The 23,886-nt window shown below is 46.1% G+C and overlaps 1 protein-coding gene across 3 annotated transcripts in view; it reads left to right on the top strand.

Moving 5' to 3' along the window:
- The window catches only part of LOC121869082 (flocculation protein FLO11-like), a 125,835-nt gene that overhangs the window by 63,912 nt on the left and 38,037 nt on the right, over positions 1–23,886 (top strand). Inside the window, exon 1 of one of the 3 annotated variants that reach the window (XM_042370223.1) lies at positions 20,776–20,794. The exons of the other annotated variants lie outside the window; for them this stretch is intronic. The gene's annotated coding sequence lies outside the window, so the exon portion shown is untranslated. Of the gene's footprint in view, positions 1–20,775; positions 20,795–23,886 lie in introns of those variants that run through there. 3 annotated transcript variants of the gene reach the window in all.

Below are 23,886 nucleotides of genomic sequence, written 5' to 3'. Positions count from 1 at the left end.
TATTAAAGTTATTGTTGTTGTTATTGCTATTATTGTTGTTGTTTAGGTGGTGTTAATGCTACCACCCTCGCATAACCTAACCTAACCTAACCTAACCCTATGGCTGGGACATTGTGTTGTATATAACGTGAGGTAGATAAGAATATTCTCAGGGTATTGCTCATTTACACACAATATCTGGCGTGGGTGTGATAATAATAAACTGTTTATTAATAGAGTTGGTGGCTGAAAATATGCAGACTTACATTTGATTTTTAGACTATGATATGTATGTATGTATGTATATATGTATGTATGTATGTATGTATGTATGTTGCAGAGGTTTACGTGTGTGTGTGTGTGTGTGTTGGGGTTTGTAGTAGTAATATTGGCATTTATGAGCTGATCAGAGGGGGAATTATCGTGTAGGTTTAGCGGTAAGTTGGTTAAGTTAGGTTTATGCTAACGTGTTGGGTTGGCCTAGTGATGAAGGAAGGAAGAAGGAAAGAGAAGAGGTAGAAGTGAGACAGATGTAAACAGAGAGAGAGAGGCGCCTTGAAGTCAGTATAATAACAATGATTCTCTCTCTCTCTCTCTCTCTCTCTCTCTCTCTCTCTCTCTCTCTCTCTCTCCCAGCATCTCATTTCACTATCACTACACCATCACCACATCACCTTCACCATCATCACCACCACCCTCATCACCACCACCCTCACCACCTTACATCACCATCTTCTCACCACCGCCTCACCACACTTCACCATCACCTACACACGTCACCATACTGGCTGATGATGAGAGAATGATGTCTTAATGTGTTGTCTTGTATCCACCCACCCCACCCCACCCCACCCACCCCACCCACCCCACCCACCCCACCCACCCCACCCCACCTAGTCTGTATCCTATGTACTCTTTGTACCCTCTTCTGATCCCACCTCTGTCTTCCCTCCCCTCTCCTCCCCTCCCCCCTTTCCTCCCCCTTCTCTCCCTCCCTCCCTCCTCCCTCCTCCCTCCTTGAACCACTATTGATTTCTCCTGTGTAGGGCTGTGGGCGGGGGCGTGGGCAGGTGGGTGGGCAGAGGCGTTTGGATAACTCACTCGCCTGATGTCTGCTTGGGGAAGGAGGATAGAAGAAGGAAGGATAGAGACAGGAAGGAAGGAGAGGAGGGAGGAAGGAAGGATAGAGGAGGGAGGAAGGAAGGAGAGGGAGGGAGGGAAGGAAGGATAGAGGGGAGGGAGGGAAGGAAGGATAGAAGGAGGAGAGAGGGAGGGGAAGAAGGAGGAGGAGGAAGGATGGTGGGAGGGAGGAGAATGGAGGATAGATATATGGCAGGTTAGGTTAAGTTACATGTAGTGCTGGTGTGTGATGACCTGAGGTGTGTGGTGAGGTGTGAGGTGACCTGAGGGTGTGTAGTGGGTGTGGGATGACCTGAGTGTGGTGGGTGTGGGATGACCGAGGGTGTGTGGTGGGTGTGGGATGACCTGAGGGGGTGTGGTGGGTGTGGGATGACCTGAGGGGTGTGTGGTGGGTGTGGGATGACCTGAGGGTGTGTGGTGGGTGTGGGGATGACCTGAGGGTGTGTAGTGGGTGTGGATGACCTGGGGTGTGTGGTGGGTGTGGGATGACCTGAGGGGTGTGTGGTGGGTGTGATGACCTGGGGGTGTGTGGTGGGTGTGGGATGACCTGAGGGTTGGTGGGGTGTAGGATGACCTGAGGGTGGTGTAGGATGACCTGGGGTGTGTAGTGGGTGGGGATGACCTGAGGGTGTGTAGGTGGGTGTGGGATGACCTGAGGGTGTGTGGTGGGTGTGGGATGACCTGAGGTTGTGGTGGGTGTGGGATGACCTGAGGGTGTGTGAGTGGGTGTGGGATGACCTGAGGTGTGTGGTGGTGTAGGATGACCTGAGGTGTGTGGTGGGTGTAGGATGACCTGAGGGTGTGTAGTGGGTGTGGGATGACCTGAGGGTGTGTAGTGGGTGTGGGGATGACCTGAGGGTGTGTGGGGGTGTAGGATGACCTGAGGGTTGTGTGGGTGTATGATGACCTGAGGGTGTGTGGTGGGTGGATAGGCCTGGGGGTGTGTAGTGGGTGTGGGATGACCTGAGGGGGTGTGTGGTGGGTGTGGGGATGACCTGAGGGTGGTAGTGGATGTGTGATGACCTGAGGGTGTGTGGTGGGTGTAGGATGACCAGGGGTGTGGTGGGTGTATGATGACCTGAGGGTGTGTGGTGGGTGTGAGGATGACCTGAGGTGTGTAGTGGGTGTGGGACCTGAGGGTGTGTGGTGGTGTGGGGATGACCTGAGGGGTGTGGTGGGTGTGGGATGACCTGAGGGTGTGTAGTGGTGTGGGATGACCTGGGGTGTGTGTGGGTGTGGGATGACCTGGGGGTGGTGGTGGTGTGTGATGACCTGAGGGTGTGTGTGGTGGGTGTGGGATGACCTGAGGGGTGTGTAGTGGGTGTGTGATGACCTGAGGGTGTGTGTGGTGGGTGTGGGATGACCTGAGGGGTGTGTAGTGGGTGTGGGATGACCTGGGGTGTGTAGTGGGTGTGGGATGACCTGAGGGTGTGTAGTGGGTGTGTGATGACCTGAGGGTGTGTAGTGGGTGTGGGATGACCTGAGGGTGTGTGGTGGGTGTGTGATGACCTGAGGGTGTGTAGTGGGTGTGGGATGACCTGAGGGGTGGTGGGTGTGGGATGACCTGGATTGTAGTGGGTGTGGAGGATGACCTGGGGTGGTAGTGGATGTATGATGACCTGGGGTGTGTAGTGGGTGTGGGATGACCTGAGGGTGTGTGGTGGGTGTGTAGTGACCTGAGGTGTAGTGGGTGTAGGATGACCTGAGGGTGTGTAGTGGGTGTAGGATGACCTGAGGGGTGTGTAGTGGTGGGTGTAGGGGATGACCTGAGGTGTGTAGTGGGTGTAGGATGACCTGGGGTGTGTGGTGGGTGTGGGGATGACCTGAGGGGGTGTTAGTGGGTGTGGGATGACCTGAGGTGTGTAGTGGGTGTATGATGACCTGAGGGTGTGTAGTGGGTGTGGGATGTGACCTGATGGGGGTGTAGTGGTGTGGATGACCTGAGGTGTGTGGGGATGACCTGAGGGGTTGTGTAGTGGGTTGTAGGATGACCTGAGGGTGTGTGTGGGTGTGGGGATGACCTGAGGGTGTGTAGTGGGTGTAGGATGACCTGAGGTGTGTGGTGGGTGTGGGATGACCTGAGGGTGTGGTGGGTGTGGGATGACCTGAGGTTGTTGTGGTGGGTGTGGGATGACCTGAGGGGTGTGTAGTGGGTGTGGTAAGCCTGGGGTGTGTGGTGGTTATATGGTGACAGGGTTGTTTGGGTGTGGGATGACCTGAGAGGTGTGTGGTGGTGTGTGTGACCTGAGGGTGTGTGGTGGATTGCTGTTGTTGACAGGGGTGTGTAGTGGGTGTGGGATGACCTGAGGGGGTGTGTGGTGGGTGTGGGATGACCTGAGGGTGTGTGGTGGGTGTGGGATGACCTGGGGTGTGTAGTGGGTGTGTGGATGACCTGAGGGTGTGGGTGTGAGGAATGACCTGAGGGGTTGAGTGAGTGGGTTGTAGGATGACCTGAGGGTGTGTGAAATGGGTGTAGGATGACCTGAGGGTGTATGGTAGATTGATGACCTGAGGGTGTGTAGTGGAACATGATGCTCAGAACTGTAGACATGCATGTATGTAAGGCAGTGTTTAAATCCTTGAGTATGATGATTTAACACCTTGAGTACGATGACTTAACCTCTTGAGTATGATAATTAACCCATTGAGTATGATGACTTCACTTATTGATATGAGTTTGCTTTACCTTGAGTACGATGACAACCCCTTGCTGACGATGCCTTTATACTCAACAGTCATGGTATTCAAGATGTTAGTCATCGTATACGCTACAGATTACGCGTGTAGTAGTCATTAAACGGTTATTAAGACATTATTTATAACCTGTACTCACGAAGCGGTCATTTTTTTACGGTAAAATGTAAACAAACAATTTCGCTTTTTTCTTGTTGTTAAGTATAGGCATTTATAATTTCTTCTGGTCGGGTCTGGAATTGTTAGAATTTAATTTATTTTTTATTGTTTTGTAGCGTCACACAATGGTACCATTCACGGGTTGGTTTCTTGTAAGAGTTCACTTAAAAAAAAAAATCTGGGACGGGTTGAGACATTTCCCGCCATAGTGACGCAATGGGTGACGGCAGTGGTGAGGAGGAAGGGGATTCCTTTAAACTCGCTAATATTTCTCTCTCATCATTTCCTTTCACTTAATTTTTTCTTTATAATTAGATTGTTATTTATGGTTCATTAATCATATAAAAATGATAAATAAGCAACTTAGAATAAAGATCGGTTTTTTCTTATTAATAGTCGATACATGACATCACAACACACACCATGACTACGAATTTGTTCATCTGTAAGTCTGAAAATATCATAAAATTATATCACCCCATGTGACTTAACATTTATAATATTCTGTTTTACGGCAGTACCGGAGTTTGTTCGTTTGATTTGCTTTTGAGTGACGCTGTGATGGGTTTGTGGGCTGTTATTGTTTTAAATGTAGCCACACCTTGAGGACATTGGGCTATCTTTAACTCCCATGTTTCTTGTCTTTAGGTGAAACAAACTGGGTTATCTGATCGTCAGGTGATATTAACAAGGTGTGTCTAATATTCAGGTGGAATAAACAGGAGTTGTCTATCTAAGGTGATGCGGAAATGATTTGTAGCCTTCATCAACCTACAACCAGACACAAGGCTCTCTCTCTCTCTCTCTCTCTCTCTCTCTCTCTCTTATGTGAGTTGTACAGTTAATAGCAGTACAGTATCAAAGCTGAATGAGTGGTGCATGAAGTATATAGAGAGCTTCCACTACTAGTCTTGCCTCGTCTGTCTGTGTATGTTAAGTTTGTTAGGTGCGGTAAGGTTTTGATAATAATAATACAATAAAAATAATGCCGTAATAATAATAATAATAAAACTATTAATGCAGTAATAGCAATGCTGTAATAATAATAATAATACAATAATAGCAATGTCGTTGTTATAATAATAATAATGAAATAATAGCAGTGTCTTAATAATAATAATAATAATCTCCATTTCGACCATTCAAAACCTTTTACATACAAGTTAAATTTTATCAAAGAAATAATTGTTTTTTTCACTATAGAACTCCATTATTGCCATTCGTTATATTTTTTCTTTCATGTCACTTATTTTTTTTCTCTCTCTCTCCCTTTGTGACTTGTCAACAATTTTTATTTCGTGTTTGTTAACTTTTGTAGTTATTTGATGTTCGGGGTTTTGTTTTTATTAATTTCATTGCGTTTTCTCTTTTGTTTTCTGTGCTTTTGTTTCGTCTATTTTATTGTTGGTGTGAATGTATTTATTTTATTATTATTATTTGGTTATTCTATTTATATTATTATTACTTTTGTTACTACTTATTACTGCTATTATTATTTTTATTATTTATTATTTATTATTACTCATTATTATTATATAAATATATCTTGTTTGCATTTTATTGTTACTTTATGTTGTTTATTCTATATATTTTTTGTTTCAGGTAAATACACAACTGTAGTCATCGACCCCTGTGATAAGGTATCTGGTAACATAACCTAGTCTCTACTCACCTATCCTACCTCTAGTCGACTGTATTTATCACTTAACCTAAGACCATAATGTAACCCTCCTCCCCTAATTAGTCTAAAGTATTATTAAAGGGGAAGGAGAGAGAGATTGAGTTGATTGAGTATTTTGTGGTGTAATTCTCTCTCTCTTCTCTCTCTCTCTCTCTCTCATAATCCAAGTCATCTCTCAGTTTTTATATTAATTTTAGTCTTTTCATTTTCGTATCAATTACAGCTGTATAATTCATTACCAAATTCATCTTTCGTAAAAAAAAAAAAAAACTCTATCTAGGGTCCAGTTCTCGCTTATTCACCACCTCCCACCCATCTCGTTCATCTAATGTAATGGCGTTATTGTGTTATATTGTGCCTGATTGATCTGTTGTAATTAGCGTGTGTTTTGCAGGTTCACCACCCAGCGGAGGCGTGTTGGAGGAAGGCACCTTCTTAGAACAACATGAAAAACAGTTGACGTTTTGGAGGCAGTGTTTGCTCTTTTCTTGGCTCATTTTCTTTCATCCACTTAAAAGTTAATATTCTCTTAATTAAGTCTCTTGTTGAAGGGGTGGATGGTGTTAACTTCTCATATTGTTTTTTAGTGAGGAAGAAAGTGGTTTTAATGAGTAGCTTCCCTGGTGGTGGTAGTGAAGGCGGGAGGTGATGGTAAGGTAGGTAGTAGATGGATGTATATGGAGATGTGGCAACAGAGCATGATCCAGGAAAACCAGTTTGTGTTCCATGATGCCACTGAGTGATAATCTTCCCTCTCCTCTCGTAATATATACCACCCTTCTCCTCCTCTTATTCTCTCATCTAAACCGTGCCACATTACTACATACATACACACAATCACACGCCACAATTGCCAACCACAGCAGAAATAAAGGCTGACGGAAATGTGTGGTGGGACTGGTGGACTACCCGGTTGTGACGTAATCCAACTTTCATCATGCAGGGGTGACAGTTGCCAACGAGTCCTCTATACAAATTTTATCCAGTCAATTACTTAATTTAAACCTCTATTAGAACATCCTTAGCTTTAGTATTATATATAAGAACGTTTAATAACTAATATAATTTAAATTTTATATGTTAATCTTGGGTAATATAACATCGTAGAGTTGATAAATGAGTGAAGATAAAAAAAAAATGGACTAGTTGGCATCATCACGTAGCCCAGACCACCCCCTCTTAACCCGCCTGGTGGTCTTTTGTTTGTTTCTTAAGCCCACTTGTTCTACTTGTTTCTCCGGGCTACCGCTTTTAAATGTCACTAGAGTGTTTGTGCGTCCGTGTATGTGTGGTGTCGTTATATAATCTGTGTGTATTGAGTAGAGGAAGCTAGCCCATAGGTCCACCATTATTATAGGAAATGCTGTGGTGGTGGTGGTAGTACTATGGCTCTTAATTTTAACAGCTTAAAGAGTAAACGACTGGATTAGGTTAGGTTTATACTAGTAGTACTTGTAGTAGTATTTGAAGCTGGACAGTAGTAATGGTTGTAGTAATAAGGGCTGGAAAGTAATAGTAGTAGTAGCAGTAGTAGTAAAAACAGTAGCAAGAGTAATAGTAGTAGTAGCAGTAGTAGTAAAAACAGTAGCAAGAGTAATAGTAGTAGTCATAGTAATACGATACTAACAGTAATATTAACAGTAACACTAAAGTAAGACTGTACTATTAGAAGTAACTGTCTCCGTAGCATAGATAGTAATTATAACAGTACCACCACTTATTACCATTACTGTCGACTGTTGTGGGATCCAACCCTCTTCTTCTCCGCTGCTCGCTTTGACCTTGATGAAAATATAAGGGGATTCGACTCCATCCTCTTAATAGTTGATGTACTTATACTATTAGACGATGTTATTATAAAATTATTCATTCGATATATATTTTTTTTTTATGGTTTAATAAAAATAATAAGGGTTTTAGGTTTTTTTTTTAAGGAATATAACTTAAATTAGGGTAGAAAATATCGTAGTATAGACATTTGGGGGTAAGTTCTATACGGTCTGTAAAATAATTTGATACGGACCTAATTTTTGTTTTGGTGATTTTTAATTATTTAAGGTTTAATAAGGATATGTATCATACTATTCGGGAGGAGTATTACACCCAGGGTCTTTAAAAGTTGAGTGGACAGGAGGGTTTCGTCAAAAAAGGGCAGAAAAGTGAGTTGAAAAGGTCAGATGTGGGTGCGTGAGGAACCAGTTTGTGGCCCCTCCCTCGCTGCCAGATCCTCAGGGTAAACATATCATACCGCGTCTCGCCTCACATCAACACACTTTAATTGTTGAGAATAAGAATAATGAAACAATGACTAGAATAGAATAATAAAAATATAAATTATAATGAGAATACCGATAAGAGTGAATAGAAATAATAATAATACGGGTACGAATAATAATGAAAACGTTAATAATAATAATAATAATAATAATAATAATAATAATAATAATAATAAAAGTAATTAAAATATGAAGCCAAATACCAAACCTGTGATTATTTAACTTGAAAACAAAGGATATTCTTGACACGTCTTATCAGAGGACATTGTTGACAGGAAACATGGGCATTTAAACATCATTGTGAGGGTTCATTTCAGGGGTTCAGAGTAAGGCTTCAGTTCAGGGGTTCAGAGTAAGGCTTCAGTTCAGGGGTTCAGAGTAAGGCTTCAGTTCAGGGGTTCAGAGTAAGGCTTCATTTCAGTAGTAGTAGCAGTAATAATACCTTACCCTACCCCGATCATTTACCAGATTGTGCGTCCAAGTCAGAGTGAGTCTTTGAGAATCCATCTTTGTGCCGTAGCTGAAAGGACAATTATTGACGAATCACCCGGAAGATTTGACACCCCAGCTTAATTCACGTGAAGATTAGACACCCCAGCTTAATTCACTTGGAAGATTAGACACCCCAGCTTAATTCACTTGGAAGATTAGACACCCACAGCTTAATTCACTTGGAAGATTAGACACCCCCAGCTTAATTCACTTGGAAGATTAAGCACCCCAGCTTAATTCACTTGGAAGATTAGACACCCCCAGCTTAATTCACGTGAAAATTAAGCACCCTAACGCTACCTTGATGGTCAGGTTAGGATGACTAAACTTCAGGTGAATTAAGCTTGCGTGTCTAATCTGCCTGTGATCCCAGCTTATTTTTCCCAGTGAGTTTTAGTTGTTAACGCTATCAGTTATAAAAATTGTATCTTGATAAATAAAAACTAAAAATCGTAAATTATTCGAACATTTCTTTAAAATTAATGTATGTAAGTCAGTAAAGTCTTGGTAGTCACGTGTGTGGGGTAGGTGTGTAGTCACGTGTGGGGGTTACAGGTGTGTAGTCACGTGTGGGGGTTACAGGTGTGTAGTCACGTGTGGGGGTTACAGGTGTGTAGTCACGTGTGGGGGTTACATGTGTGTAGTCACGTGTGGGGGTTACGGTGTGTAGTCACGTGTGGGGGTTACCGGTGTGTAGCCGTGTGGGGGCAGGTGTAGTGACGTGGGGGTTACAGGTGTAGTCACGTGTGGGGGTTACAGGTGTGTAGTCACGTGTGGGGGTTACAGGTGTGTAGTCACGTGTGTGGGTGGTAGGTGTGTAGTCTGGTGTGTGGGTGGTAGGTGTGTAGTCACGTGTGTGGGTGGCAGGTGTGTAGTCACGGGAGGAAAAATATTAATGTTTGCTTCAAGTCATCTTAAAAATGAGTCATTTTTTCTTGCCATTCCTCACTCAGTGCTGACAGTTATGGGTGACCTTCCTTGGTTAGGTTAGGTTAGATTTGGTTAGATTAGGTCTAGGTTAGGTTAGATTTGGTTAGATTAGATTAGGTGACACTCATTCCCCCCCAACAAAATAGCTATACCATTATTATCGAAACAATCTGACACAATGGACGAAGTATTTTAACACAACACTACCGAGACAACAGGAGTCATAGTGTTCATTCTGAGACTCATCGATCACCACTGTACAGATACTTATTTGAGGGGGGGCCAAGTTCTATCCTTTCCTTCGCTACATAACAATATAATCACCAGTTAATATTTTCTGCAAGCCAGTGCCACCCCACACCCCCTTTAGAAGGCCAGTACCCTCAGGCACTATGTAAACCAGTAACTCCACACGCTTTCAGTTGGTCTGTAATTCTCGGCATTATATTGTATTTATGAGGTGCCAGTAAACTGGCCCCCCCGGTGTGATGGTAATAGTGGTCTTCACATCAAATAACAATGACAACAATAACAATGGAGCAACAGCAATGACAGTGAAACAAAAACAATAATAATGGGACAAAAACAATAACAAGAACAGTAATAATGAAGTAATAACAATAGCGATGGAACAAAAAAATAACTAGCAATGAAATAACAATGACACAATAACAATGAAACAATAACAACAACAACAATAACAACAACAGGACTGAGTAGATGGGTAATTTAAGATAATTTCAGATGAACTTAAGTTTCGTTTACCGTTAAGGGCAGGGCTGTGGAGTCGAAGACAAAACCTTCGACTCCGACTCCTCAAATTTTTATGCTTCCGACTCCGACTCCTTGGCCTATTTGTAACAACTATTTCTACCATCCTAATTGTAATTTGTATGTTGTAACCTGCGTAGGTAAAAAGTAAAACACCGTGGCTATACTGCTACAGCTTTATTAATGATCTGGACGATATTTAAGAACTACAAAAAGATGATAGGCTTGACTTTCAAAGTTTCAATCAAAAGAAAAATAAATTTATTAAGAATTAAGATATTAACTAGAAAACACCATTTACATGTATATCTAAAAGTTCGATCTCAGCATATGAATTTTTTTTAAGCTCATAATCTGATGTGGATCTAAATGATGATCCTACAATTCCTTTTAAAGTAAAGTTATATATTTATGTACATTAAAGAAATGAATACCTTATTAAGGAAAATGGATAAACCTTACATGATTAAGTTATTAAATTAAATTTGCCTTAATCTCACCAAAAACAGGTTGTAGCTAATTGTTTTGTAGCTGAGAGCCTCTGTGCAGTTTTCAACGAAACAAAATTTGATATAATTCAAAATTTCAAATGGTAAAGAAGAGACTATCGTCCAAAATTATAGTGCTATACTGTGCCTGCTACAATAAATTCATAATAATGCTTATAAAATGGAAATAAATTTTTAATAATTTAAGAAAATTAGTGGGATCAGTGGAATCACTGCAATGAATATGCCTGAGTTCATATATTTGTTCTTAGGAACAGAATAGCTTCAGTCGGAGTCGGAGTCGGAGTCTGGACAATTTTACCGACTCCGATTCCACAAGCCGAAATTTCCTCCGACTCCTCGACTCCGACTCCGACTCCACAGCCCTGAATTAGGTACTCCTGAATGTGCTGCTTAAGGATCTGTTAACCAAAATTTGATATCTTGATTATAACTTGTTCAAATGGCTTTTAGAAAATGTTCAAATGATTTTTTGAATATTTTAATTACTTTTGCAATGCTAATTACTCGCCACTTATGGGTTTTCGAGGTCATTTCTTGGTGCTTGTGTATTTTGATGTTGTTGTTTTTGTGGTTTTTGGTTTTGTTTTCTTCGATCTGTTAACCAAAATTTGATATCTTGATTATAACTTGTTCAAATGGCTTTTAGAAAATGTTCAAATGATTTTTAGAATATTTTAATTACTTTTGCAATGCTAATTACTCGCCACTTAGGTTTTCGAGGTCATTTCTTGGTGCTTGTGTATTATTCTGGATGTACTTAAATAGTTAGGCACATTAAATTTTAGTTCAGAGAGAAAACGTATTTTTGGCCAAAAAATCCTTTAAGGCTTTAGACTTACAATTTTTGTCAGTTTCGGCCAAAAAATGGATTTTGTTCAAAATTTCAGTATAGGTAGTTAAGGAAAAATTTTTTTTAAGATGTTCTGAGAATCCTGCGCTTTCTCCCCTCCTTCCTCCTCCTTTGTTCGAAATTTTCCTAGAGTTGAACGTTTGGTTGGGGAAGGTTGAATGAGGAGGTGGTGGTAGGTGGGGGGTGAAAAGGGGAGGAGAGTGTAAGACAGTGTGCAAGGGAGGGGTAGTGAGTGGAGGGAAGGGGTGTGTGTGTGTGTGGTTCCCTCCCAACCCCTATCTAACCTACCTCACCCACCCTCACTCACATCCCACCTTACCACTTACCTCCCCACCCTACCCCCTTTACCTACTTCCCCTTTACCTACTTCCCTTGTTTACTACTCATAGTCGACCATCTGTTATGGTGATGACGTATACGGTTTAGCCCCCACCCTCGACCCCTGTATATAAGAGGCCCCCCACCTACCAACCTCCCAGTCTTGCTCTGTCACCTGTAGGGGGATGTTATGCTTCTTTGTGTCTTAATTTATTCCCCTAAGACGTGATTTATTCTTTAAGAGGATTAATTGGCTATTTTTCTGGGGTTAATTGGTTATTTAAGCTAATTTTCGGGGTTAATTGAGTATTGTAGTTAGTTTAACAATTGACTTTTGACTCGAGAACATTAATAATAATAATAATAATAATAATAATGGTAATGATAAAATAATAGCAAATAAAAAATATTATGATATGTGTGTGTGTGTGTGTGTGTGTGTGTGTGTGTGTGTGTGTGTGTGTGTGTGTGTGTGTGTGTGTGTGTGTGTGTGTGTGTGTGTGTGTGTGTGTGTGTACAGTACCTCATTTGGGACTCTATATCCACAAGAAACCTTTTACCAAGTCACGGGTGAATAGGCCAGTCCTTGACAGCCTTACTGGGAGGAGGGGGTCACACACACACACACACACACACAACATTCTTACTCCCAAGCTCACCTATGCCTCCCCCACCTGGTCTTCCTCCCAAATGCCACACAACGTAAACACCTAGAAAAAAGAGGGAAGTGTTATTCTCCCTTCCTACTCCACATATCAAGAAGGCTCAACACACTGACCTTTCGACTCTCACTGACCATCACCACGACCTCATCTGCAAATTTGGTAAGAAGCTTCTACACCATCCCCGACACCGTCTCACTACCGCCTGAGATCCCCTGTCCGAGAATTGCTGTTCGACACCACAACCGCATCCAGCCCATACGTGCACGAACTGATCGCTATAAGAACAGCCCAGTCCCAACCATTGTAAAAATTATCAATAACTTGTAATAAATCAGTGTATTCACTCCCGTAAACACTGCTCCTTACACTGTCACTATGTTGAAATGAACTGTAGTTTGAGCTGATCCCCATCTAAGTTATTATATATGTCTTATTTGTGTCACTTATGTTACTTGTATATTATTTGTAATTCGTAACCCATTCCCCAAATATGTAACTGTATATTTTCAGCCTTCTGGCTGCCAAGCTCTTTCAATAAACCGTTAATTATTATTATTATTATTATTACACACACACACGCTACGTCAATTGAGTCTCTATCATCCATCCAAGTTGAGTGGGTGGATGAATGATGGAATAAACACACTGTCTGGTTGGATGAGTGGATGGCTATATTAAATAAACAATATTATCCCCCTTGATCTGCTTTATATATATCTACAAGGTCAAGAGGTCAGGTCACATCATTATAGGTCACCATTACGGGTACTAGGGAGGGGGTGCGGTGGTTTGAATGGATACATCTTTCGTCTTGTGTTTTCTGGGACAGTGGTTCGTGTCTAGGCCAAACGTGTTAGTCTATGGATCGAACCTGACCTGACCTGACCTGACCTGACAAGGGTGAGTAGGGGGCTAGTGTAGTTTAAAAGGGTCATTGCTGGAGGTGTGTGTGGAAAGAAAGAAAGCTAGCTAGAGAGAGAGAGAGAGAGAGAGAGAGAGAGAGAGAGCGAGGAGAGAGAGAGCGAGTGAGAGAGAGAGAGAGAGAGCGAGTGAGACAAAGAAACAGGAAATAATTAGTGAGAATAAAGAAAATGAGAGACATGGAATTAAAGCGAATTAGAGCCAGTTAGAGAAATAGTTTGTATATGTGTGTGTGTGAGAATAGCATTAGTGGATAGGATAGCTACTTATATATTAGGGTGTTTAATATTAAGGTAATCAAATGGTGGCGAAGGTGTGGCTATTGGGGGAGGCTGGAGGCCATTATAAAAAAAATAGTAGTAGTAGTAGTAGTAGCAGTAGTAGTAGTAGTAGTAGTAGTAGTAGTGTAGTAGCAGCAGCAGTAGTAGTAGCAGCAGTAGTAGTAGACCGGAAGTATTAGAACAGAGGCGGCCGACTAACGGTGAGTTGTAGTAAATACAACTCTCTCTCTCTCTCTCCTTCACCACCACCACCTCCCACCACCACCACCCTCCCCACCCACCACCACCTCCCACCACCACCACCACCCTCCCACCACCACCACCACCACCACCACCTCCCACCACCACCACCACCACCTCCTCCCACCACCACCACCACCACCACCTCCCACCACCACCACCACCACCACCCTCCCCCCCACCACCACCACCACCACCACCCTCCCCCCCACCACCACCCCTCCCCACCACCACCCCCTCCCCACCACCATCCTCCCCACCACCACCTCCCCACCACCACCCCTCCCCACCACCACCCCCTCCCCACCACCACCACCACCCCTCCCACCACCACCACACCACCCTCCCCCACCACCACCCCTCCCCCACCACCACCACCACCCTCCCCACCACCACCCTCCCACCACCCCCCCTCCCCACCACCCCTCCCACCACCACCCCTCCCCACCACCACCACTACCTCCCCACCACCACCCATCCCCACCACCACCCCTCCCACCACCACCACTACTCCTCCCACCACCACTACCCTGCCCCATTATGATACCAAACTACCCTCGATACTCAATCTGAGCACTCATGGTTGTTACAGTGTCACTGTGGTTGTAACTGGTTTTGGTCAGTAATGGTTGGCGGTGGATGGTTGCGGACAATACCATGACAGTGCCAACTCCACCTTGCCCTCTCCGCCACTCCTTTCTCCTCCCCTCCTCTCCCCTCCCCCCTCTCCCTCCCACCTCTCCCCACCCCTATCTATCCCTCCCACCATCACCTCCCTCCTCCCCTTTTCCCCACCTCCCCCACCTCCCTCCCCCACAACGAAACACCTTGCTAATTAACATACCACAATATACCTGTAGACTATACCTCCCCCCCCCTGCTACACACACAAGTATACTACCAAGGTATAATTAGCGTCAGGTGTACGAGGTAGCTAATTGAGATTAGTAAATGAGACGAGATTAGTCACTGATCTCAGGTGGGTAGTGAACAGGTCTTACCTCAACTGCCTCACTCATTCACCGAGGCCTCGAGAATTACCTACCTGTTGTGTTTACTTAATTAGCTGGAGTGTTACCTGTATGGGAGTGAAGACATTATTATTATTATTATTATTATTATTATTGTTATTGTTATTATTATTATTATTATTATTATTTTATTATTTATTATTATTATTATTAGTTATTATTATTATTATTATTATTATTATTATTATTATTATTATTATTGTTATTATTATTATTATTATTATTATTGTTATTATATATTATTGTTGCTGTCGTCTTAAATTTCTCTTGTCCATCCTACGGGGTTTAAAGATTTTCCCCTGTAGTAGTCGCAGTTCGCCTCTACAGTTGACATTGTCGTCTTGAAGGCCAGTCAGTAAACCGGGGGCAGGAGGGGGATGGGGCAGGGAGAGGGGGGAGTTTCTTAAAATGGGTTTACAAGACATCAGCAGCTGTGGGGGAAAAAATATATCGTGGAATTCGAGGGAAAAATCACCTTGGAATCCGCCGCTAGTAAATGAGCCGCGGAATGCGCAATAAAACAAAGAAATGCCACAAGGAGGAATAAACTCGGCTTTGGGTCATTGTTTTCGTTGTGTTTTAACCTGTTTAATTGGTTGTTAATTAGTTAGTGGGAGTTAACGAGTGTGTGTTGAGGGTAAGGCGGTATTAAGCGATTCAGTGTATACATACAGTAAAAATTAATATAACATATAACTTTTTAAATGATTATATAGTAACCAGTAATCCATAAGCATACAGACAGACAAAATAGCATCCAGGAATCAATCATCTCGTTCGGGGAATAAATAAAACAGTATTAAATGACTTGTACTCGAACGCTGGCCGATGACGTCACACTTCTAGATGTGCGGTATTTGAAGTCCCTGGAGAAAAAAAATAATAATTCTTATCGTGTTTATTTATTTATATATTTATTTTTCTGTGGAGGGAAGTATTTCTTAAAAGATTGAATGGATTATATATTTTTACGATTTTCTTTTTTTTTTGTTTTTCTGCGAGTCATGTAAATCCGATCGTGCGCGAACGTTGTGGATTTGTAAACAATGATTCAGCGTTCGTATAAGACATAAACAACAACAATGAGCGTTCGTGTAAGACATAAACAACAACAATGAGCGTTCGTGTAAGACATAAATAATAATAATGAGCGTTCGTATAAGACATAAACAACAGCAATCATCTTTCGTGCGAGACAACAAGCAGTAACAGTGAACGTTCGTATGAGCCAATAATAACTCGGCGTTCGTGTCAGACGGGATTACAGTAAACTACAGCAGTACAGGATGTTGTAGGTCATTTATTTACTTTAGACTACAAGACATTGAGAGACATTCCGAGCTAAACACGTTCCCTTCCCCCCACCCCCCCCCCTCCTCCCCTCTCTTCTTCCCTCTCTTCTCCCTCCTCCTTTACCCCCTTCCCCATTCCTTCCTCTCTTACCTCCTTCAGCCCCTCCTCCTCTTTAACCCCTCCTCCTTCACCCCTCTCCACCTCCTTCACCCCTCTCCCACCTCCTTCACCCCTCTCCCACCTCCTTCACCCCTCCCTCCCCTTCCCCCTCTCCCACCTCCTTCACCCCTCTCCCACCTCCTTCCCCCCTCTCCCCCTCCTTCCCACCCCTTCCCACCTCCTTACCCCTCTCCCTCCTTCACCCCTCTCCACCTCCTTCCCCCCTCTCCCACCTCCTTCACCCTTCTCCACCCCTTCCTTCCTCCTCCTTACCCCTTTCCTTTCCTTCCCCCTCCTTCCCTTCCTCCCCTTCCCCTCCCCCTCCACCCCTTCTGCACACATGTACTATAATATGACCCTTCCCTTTCTCCCCTACCTCTCCCTTCTCCCTCCTTTCCCATCCTCCCCCCTCCCCTCCCTTTCCTAGCCTCTCCCCTCCCTTTCCCTCCCTCCCCTCTCCTCTTCTCCCCTGGCCGCACCTCACTCCCAACATCAGTAGTGACCTTACTCTGCTCTTCAGGCCCTACGAGTCATGTTTTTCCTCCCTCCTTCTCCCTCTCCTCTTCCCTCCCTGCCTCCCTCTCCTAAGACCCCTCCCTCTCTCTCTCCTTCCTTCCTTCCTTCCTTCCTTGGATCTGTCACAAACTACACCATATATTTCACTTTGCATTACCTGTGTGTGTGTGTGTGTGTGTGTGTGTGTGTTTCCCTACGTAACGTAACCTAACTTGACCTAGTATTTCAGTGCCTTATAACGTAGTACAGTGGTAAAATAGGGAGAGAAGGAAGACCGAGAGGGAGAGAATAGGGAGAAAGAGAGGAAGGCAAGAAAGGAGAGTGTAGGAAGAGAGAGAGAGAGAGAGAGCTAGTTCTTGTGTAGTCAATAACCAGTCAATAACCAGTTCTTGGCCAGTCAATAACCAGTTTTTGGCCAATCAATAACCAGTTCTTGGCCAGTCAATAACCAGTTTTGGCCAATCAGTAACCAGTTCTTGACCAGTCAGTGAACAGTTCTTGGCCAATCAGTAAACGCGTTATTGACCTGTACCAACATGTTCTATATTTAAGCATGCACTGTCACATCAAAGGTTGGGGGATAGGGAATGGGGGGTAGTAGAGGTTAAAGGGTGGGAATACTGGAGAGGGAGGAATTGAATGGAGGGGGTGGGAATGCAACTTGCAGCTTAAGAGGTTGGGGAGGGGTCAATCAATCACATGGTGGGGTCATGGAGGAAGGAAACGTGAAGGTGGTAGTGTATGTTGGGGAGGAGGAGGTGAAGGGTGTGTGGGGGAGGAGGGGGTGTGTGGGAGATGGAGGGTGTGTGGGGAGAGGGAGGAGGTGGGGGGTGTGGGGAGATGGAGTGTGTGTGTGCGGGGGGGTGCCTGTGGGTGGGTGCCTGGGAGGAGGTGCCTGTGGGTGGAGTGCCTGGGAGGGGGGTGCTGTGGTGGAGTGCCTGGGAGGGAGGTGCCTGTGGGTGGGTGCCTGGGAGGGAGGTGCCTGTGGGTGGAGTGCCTGGGAGGTGCCTGTGGGTGGAGTGCCTGGGAGGGGGGTGCCTGTGGGTGGGGTGCCTGGGAGGAGGGTGCCTGTGGGTGGGTGCCTGGGAGGGTGGGTGCCTGTGGGTGGAGTGCCTGGGAGGGAGGGTACCTGTGGGTGGAGTGCCTGGGAGGGTGGTGCCTGGTGGAGTGCCTGGGAGGAGGGTGCCTGTGGGTGGAGTGCCTGGGAGGGAGGTGCCTGGGTGGAGTGCCTGGGAGGGTGGGTGCCTGTGGGTGGAGTGCCTGGGAGGGGGTGCCTGGTGGAGTGCCTGGGAGGGGGGTGCCTGTGGTGGAGTGCCTGGGAGGGAGGTGCCTGTGGGTGGAGTGCCTGGGAGGTGGGTGCCTGTGGGTGGGTGCCTGGGAGGGGAGGGTGCCCTGTGGGTGGAGTGCCTGGGAGGAGGTGCCTGTGGGTGTGGAGTGCCTGGGAGGGGGGTGCCTGTGGTGGAGTGCCTGGGAGGAGGGTGCCTGTGGGTGGGTGCCTGGGAGGAGGGTGCCTGTGGGTGGAGTGCCTGGGAGGAGGGTGCCTGTGGGTGGAGTGCCTGGGAGGGGGGTGCCTGTGGGTGGGTGCCTGGGAGGAGGTGCCTGTGGTGGAGTGCCTGGGAGGGAGGGCCCTGTGGGTGGGTGCCTGGGAGGGGGTGCCTGTGGGTGGAGTGCCTGGGAGGGGTGCCTGTGGGTGGGTGCCTGGGAGGTGCCTGTGGGTGGGTGCCTGGGAGGGAGGGTGCCTGTGGGTGGAGTGCCTGGGAGGGTGGGTGCCTGTGGGTGTGCCTGGGGAGGGTGCCTGTGGGTGGGGTGCCTGGGGAGGTGCCTGTGGGTGGAGTGCCTGGGAGGGGGTGCCTGTGGGTGGAGTGCCTGGGGAGAGGGAGGTGCCTGTGGGTGGGTGCTGGGGAGGGAGGGTGCCTGTGGGTGGGTGCCTGGGAGGAGGTGCCTGGGGTGAGTCTGGGAGGTGCCTGTGGGTGGAGTGCCTGGGAGGGAGGTGCCTGTGGTGGGTGCCTGGGAGGGAGGTGCCTGTGGGTGGAGTGCCTGGGAGGGAGGTGCCTGTGGGTGGAGTGCCTGGGAGGGAGGGTGCCTGTGGGTGGAGTGCCTGGGAGGGAGGTGCCTGTGGGTGGAGTGCCTGGGAGGAGGTGCCTGTGGGTGGAGTGCCTGGGGGAGGTGCTGTGGTGGAGTGCCTGGGAGGGGAGGTGCCTGTGGGTGGGTGCCTGGGGAGGGAGGGTGCCTGTGGGTGGAGTGCCTGGGGGAGGGTGCCTGTGGGTGGGTGCCTGGGGAGGGGAGGGTGCCTGTGGGTGGGTGCCTGGGAGGGAGGTGCCTGTGGGTGGAGTGCCTGGGAGGGAGGTGCCTGTGGGTGGGTGCCTGGGAGGGGGTGCCTGTGGGTGGAGTGCCTGGGAGGGAGGGTGCTGTGGGTGGAGGTGCCTGGGAGGGGGGTGCCTGGGTGGGTGCCTGGGGGGAGGTGCCTGTGGGTGGAGTGCCTGGGAGGGTGGGTGCCTGTGGGTGGAGTGCCTGGGAGGGAGGTGCCTGTGGGTGGAGTGCCTGGGAGGGAGGTGCCTGGGTGGGTGCCTGGGGGAGGTGCCTGTGGGTGGAGTGCCTGGTGGGGAGGGTGCCTGTGGGTGGAGTGCCTGGGAGGGAGGGATGCCTGTGGGTGGAGTGCCTGGGAGGGGTGGGGTGCCTGTGGGTGGAGTGCCTGGTAGGGAGGTGCCTGTGGGTGGAGTGCCTGGGAGGGTGGGGGTGCCTGTGGGTGGGAGTGCCTGGTAGGGGAGGGTGCCTGTGGGTGGAGTGCCTGGGAGGGGGAGGGTGCCTGTGGGTGGGTGTGCCTGGTGGGGAGGTGCCTGTGGGTGGGGTGCCTGGTGGGGAGGTACCTGTGGGTGGAGTGCCTGGGAGGGAGGGTGCCTGTGGGTGGAGTGCCTGGGAGGGAGGGGTGCCTGTGGGTGGGGTGCCTGGTAGGGAGGTGCCTGTGGGTGGAGTGCCTGGGAGGGTGGGTGCCTGTGGGTGGGTGCCTGGGGGGTTGCCTGTGGGTGCCTGGGAGGAGGGTGCCTGTGGGTGGAGTGCCTGGGAGGGTTGCCTGTGGGTGGAGTGCCTGGGAGGGAGGTGCCTGTGGGTGGAGTGCCTGGGAGGGAGGTGCCTGTGGGTGGAGTGCCTGGGAGGAGGGTTGCCTGTGGGTGAGGTGCCTGGGAGGAGGTTGCCTGTGGGTGGAGTGCCTGGGAGGGAGGTTGCCTGTGGGTGGAGTGCCTGGTAGGGAGGGTGCCTGTGGGTGGAGTGCCTGGGAGGGTGGGGGTGCCTGTGGGTGGCTAAAGTCAACGACACCATAAATATATATCAAGCACTTGGTGGGTGGGCGGGTGGGTGGGGGGGCAGATGAGTGGGTGGAGGAGGAGTCTTGTTATATACTCGATTCAGTCATGTACATCTCCTCTTTGGGTGGAGGTATGATAGTATGTGTACGTGTGCTATGTACGTATTTGTGTATGTACAGTACAGTCATACATCTCTGTCTAGGTAATTCTTGTTCACTTAATTGCTGGGTGTTGAGAGGGGATTTATTTTTATACTGCCTCTTCTTTATAAATAAGTGTATATATAAATGAATCTTTGTATACTTAGAATTTATCTTTAGTTACCTGAGAATTGTTTTAATTTTGTCTAATTGCAAATATTTTATATAGTTTGTTTGGTTAGGTTAGCTTAGGGTTTGGTTAGGTTAGGGTTTGTTTGGTTAGGTTAGGGTTTGTTTGGTTAGGTTAGGTTGAGGGATAAGGAAGGTCATTTATATCTTAACTACACTCATTCATGTCTTAAGATGCTTTTACGTCTAATTCTTGAAATATCTTTTTTTTACAGGTGAGATAATGAGTGTGTTGGCAGCCCTGGTGTCCTGAGTGTTGGCAGCCCTGGTGTCCTGAGTGTTGGCAGCCCTGGTGTCCTGAGTGTGAGTGTGTGTTGGCAGCCCTGATACTACCAAGTGTGCAGTTTCAGTACGGTTGACAGCCCTTATTGTTTTAAGTCAGGGAGGTGGTGTGAGACACCAGTTGGCACCTCTGATGTGTATGTAGTACCGGGAGTGTTGGCAGACCTGGTGATTGAATCTTGTGATGTGCACGAGGTCAGTTGGCAACCCTGCTTCTGTTGCTGAGAAGGTTGGCACCCCTGACACTTTAACTTATTTAATAGTTTTACTCATTGTGTGTGTGTGTGTGTGTGTGTGTGTGTGTGTGTGTGTGTGTGTGTGTGTGTCCCCCTTGGGTACGTTTGTTGACCTAACACTTCACAAGACCCTGGCCACACTACCCCCTCCAACCTCCTCCCTCCTCACCTCCCCTCACCCCTCCTCACCTCCCCTCACCCTCCTCCCCCTCCCCTCACCCCTCCTCCCTCCCCTCCCTCCTCACCTCCCCCTCACCCACCCCCTCCTCACCTCCCCTCACCACCTCCCTCCACCTCCCCTCCTCCCTCCCCTCACCCCTCCCCACCTCCCCCTCCTCCCCTCCCACCTCCTCCCCTCCTCTCACCCTCACCCTCTCACCCCTCACCCCTCTCACTCCCCTCCCCTCCCACACAACCACAACCCCTCTCACTCCCCTCCCCTCCCACACAACCAGCCCCCCCCCACTCGGGAATATTGTACCATGTTCAAGGATAAGACCACAGTTGGTACCCCTGAGCTTCTGTCGTAAAGGTTGGCATCCCTGAACTAATAAAACATGAGGTTGGCACACTTGGGGGTATTAATGTATCACGGTTGGCATTCCTGAGGTATAAATGCATCAGTTGGCACTTCTGGCACTGTGATTTTCATACATTGTAGTTTGTATGCCTGTGTCCCATCAGGTTGGCATCCCTGGGTTATGAACGGACCACAATTAGCACTCTCAGGGTATTAATACATGAGGTTGGCACCCCTAGCGGTTATTAGCGTATCACGGTTGGCACTCCTGGCTGCTGCGAGCTAAATATACTCTGCGGTTGGTAGCCCTGGGCTCTAATACACGGAGGTTGGCACGCCTGGGGTGGTTATGCTCCGTGGCACCTGGATTTATAATAGTTGGCACTCCTAAGACCATTAATGGCTCTACTTAACAGATCTTTGAGGTCATTAATAACCTTACTAGCAGTGTTATCATCAACTGATAGAAATATAATGAGTAAAGAAATATATATGTGTGGAAAATGTTAAGTAATAATAATAATAATACAGTAATAATAATAATAATAATAATAATAATAATAATAATAATCCGGTATTGCTTGAGATGTTATTTTCTCTCCCCTTCCATTATACACAAGTTATCATCCTAGCTAAGAAAAATATATTCAGATTCTCATTTGATATTGATCATTTTTTTATATCTTTAAATATTATCGTTATATATTTATTGTTTATAGTTATTAGGCATAGTAATGATAGATAATAAGGAATGTGAATACTGCTCTTGGAATTGTCATGTGGTAGTTTTAGCATTTTAGGTTTGAATGGGCAGTAAGAGGCGCGGCTTGAAGACTAATCACTTTGGTATATTCCTCATGTTGGTAGATTATTATTATTAGTAGTAGTAGTAGTAGTAGTAGTAGTAGTAGTAGTAGTAGTAGTATTAAAGGAGGGTAAAGGATCTATTTCAAAGATGCTACACCTAAATTTTATTTAATAATGTAAAGTGAACGTATTTAGTTAGTTTTATTTCTGTATCTGATTAGTTCGTAATTATTTTTTCCGTAAGTCAAGGAGGTACATTCATATGTCTTCACCTGCGAATAATATAGATCATACAATCTTGTACGGGTGATCACGGAGCCTTTATTGTAACGTTGGGCAGAGTCGGTTAGGCTGCACCTTGCCTCCGTGTGCCCAGATGTGTTCATTGTTATTCATCTCCTCACCCCGTCTTGCTTGCCAAGTTGCCTGGGGTTCCACTTATACTTGTATATCATTCCTACTTGTCAGGGTACTGGCTTTGGCGCTGGTAAAAAATACAGACACTAGTGGGTAGTATAAATGTCAAGGGTCATAATTGGTTAAAACGCCTCAACATGTCGCCAGCCCGCAGCTCAAGATTTCAACCACTAAAAATAGCTGTCTTGTTCAGGCTGCGAGGAACGTTTTGCTTTCTTTGCATGATACCTATGAAGATTACTAAGGCCAGATATCAGATGATGGTGATCGTAGTAAGATCAGAATTTCAACATCACTGACAACTCAACACAGCGCTGTGCAAGGAACCTCGTGGAATCTAGCCTAGCTTAGCAGGGGGTCCTCCAAAGGCTCTGAGTGGCCATCAAGGACTTTTTAATGCTTATATAAATGATGATACGAATCTTTATTATTAACAAACCACTTTTATTCAAGTAATAAAAAAGATTTACGTATAAAATGCAACATACAAAGAATGCGGGTACTACGAGGTACAAAAACGCAGTACCCCCCTTCTTTATTGAGGGCAATATATATCTTATACTACACAAATATGACTGAGTGGGGTTAGATAAGATTAATTATATACTGTACATTATATACCTACCCTGTGTATCCTAACGTCAAAAGTACATCAAATATAACAATTCACTCATTCCAATCAAATCAACCACAATCGTGTGTGTTTTGGTTCTGACGCGGTAATGTGTTTAGTGCTGATTAACCCATTACTCGTCCATTACGCCCTTAAATCCCATTCATTAATAGCTCATTTTGGTACGGTGAGGCCCATTTATCATGTGGGTGATGTTGATCCCGTTTAGGTGTGACATAATTGGCGAGCATCAGCTGTAACTGTTTGCCAATTGTTTGGTTTTTGACAAGTTGTTGGCAGTATTCCAGGGATATTAAGTTCACTAGCTAGGCTATTGGCGGTATTCTGTGATGGTAATATTAAGTTCACTAGCTAAGCTATTAAATGCTCCAGACTGGTAATATTGTAAGTACTAGCATCGATGATTTTTTTTTTCAATGAGGTAAAGACTGAAAAAATTTCCCCAAAATAT

The sequence above is a fragment of the Homarus americanus genome, unplaced genomic scaffold (assembly GCF_018991925.1).
Source record: "Homarus americanus isolate GMGI-L3 unplaced genomic scaffold, GMGI_Hamer_2.0 scaffold24694, whole genome shotgun sequence".
Classification (NCBI taxonomy): Eukaryota; Metazoa; Arthropoda; class Malacostraca; order Decapoda; family Nephropidae; genus Homarus; species Homarus americanus.
Note: the sequence above shows the minus strand (reverse complement) of the source record. Positions and strands in the feature narration are given on the sequence as shown.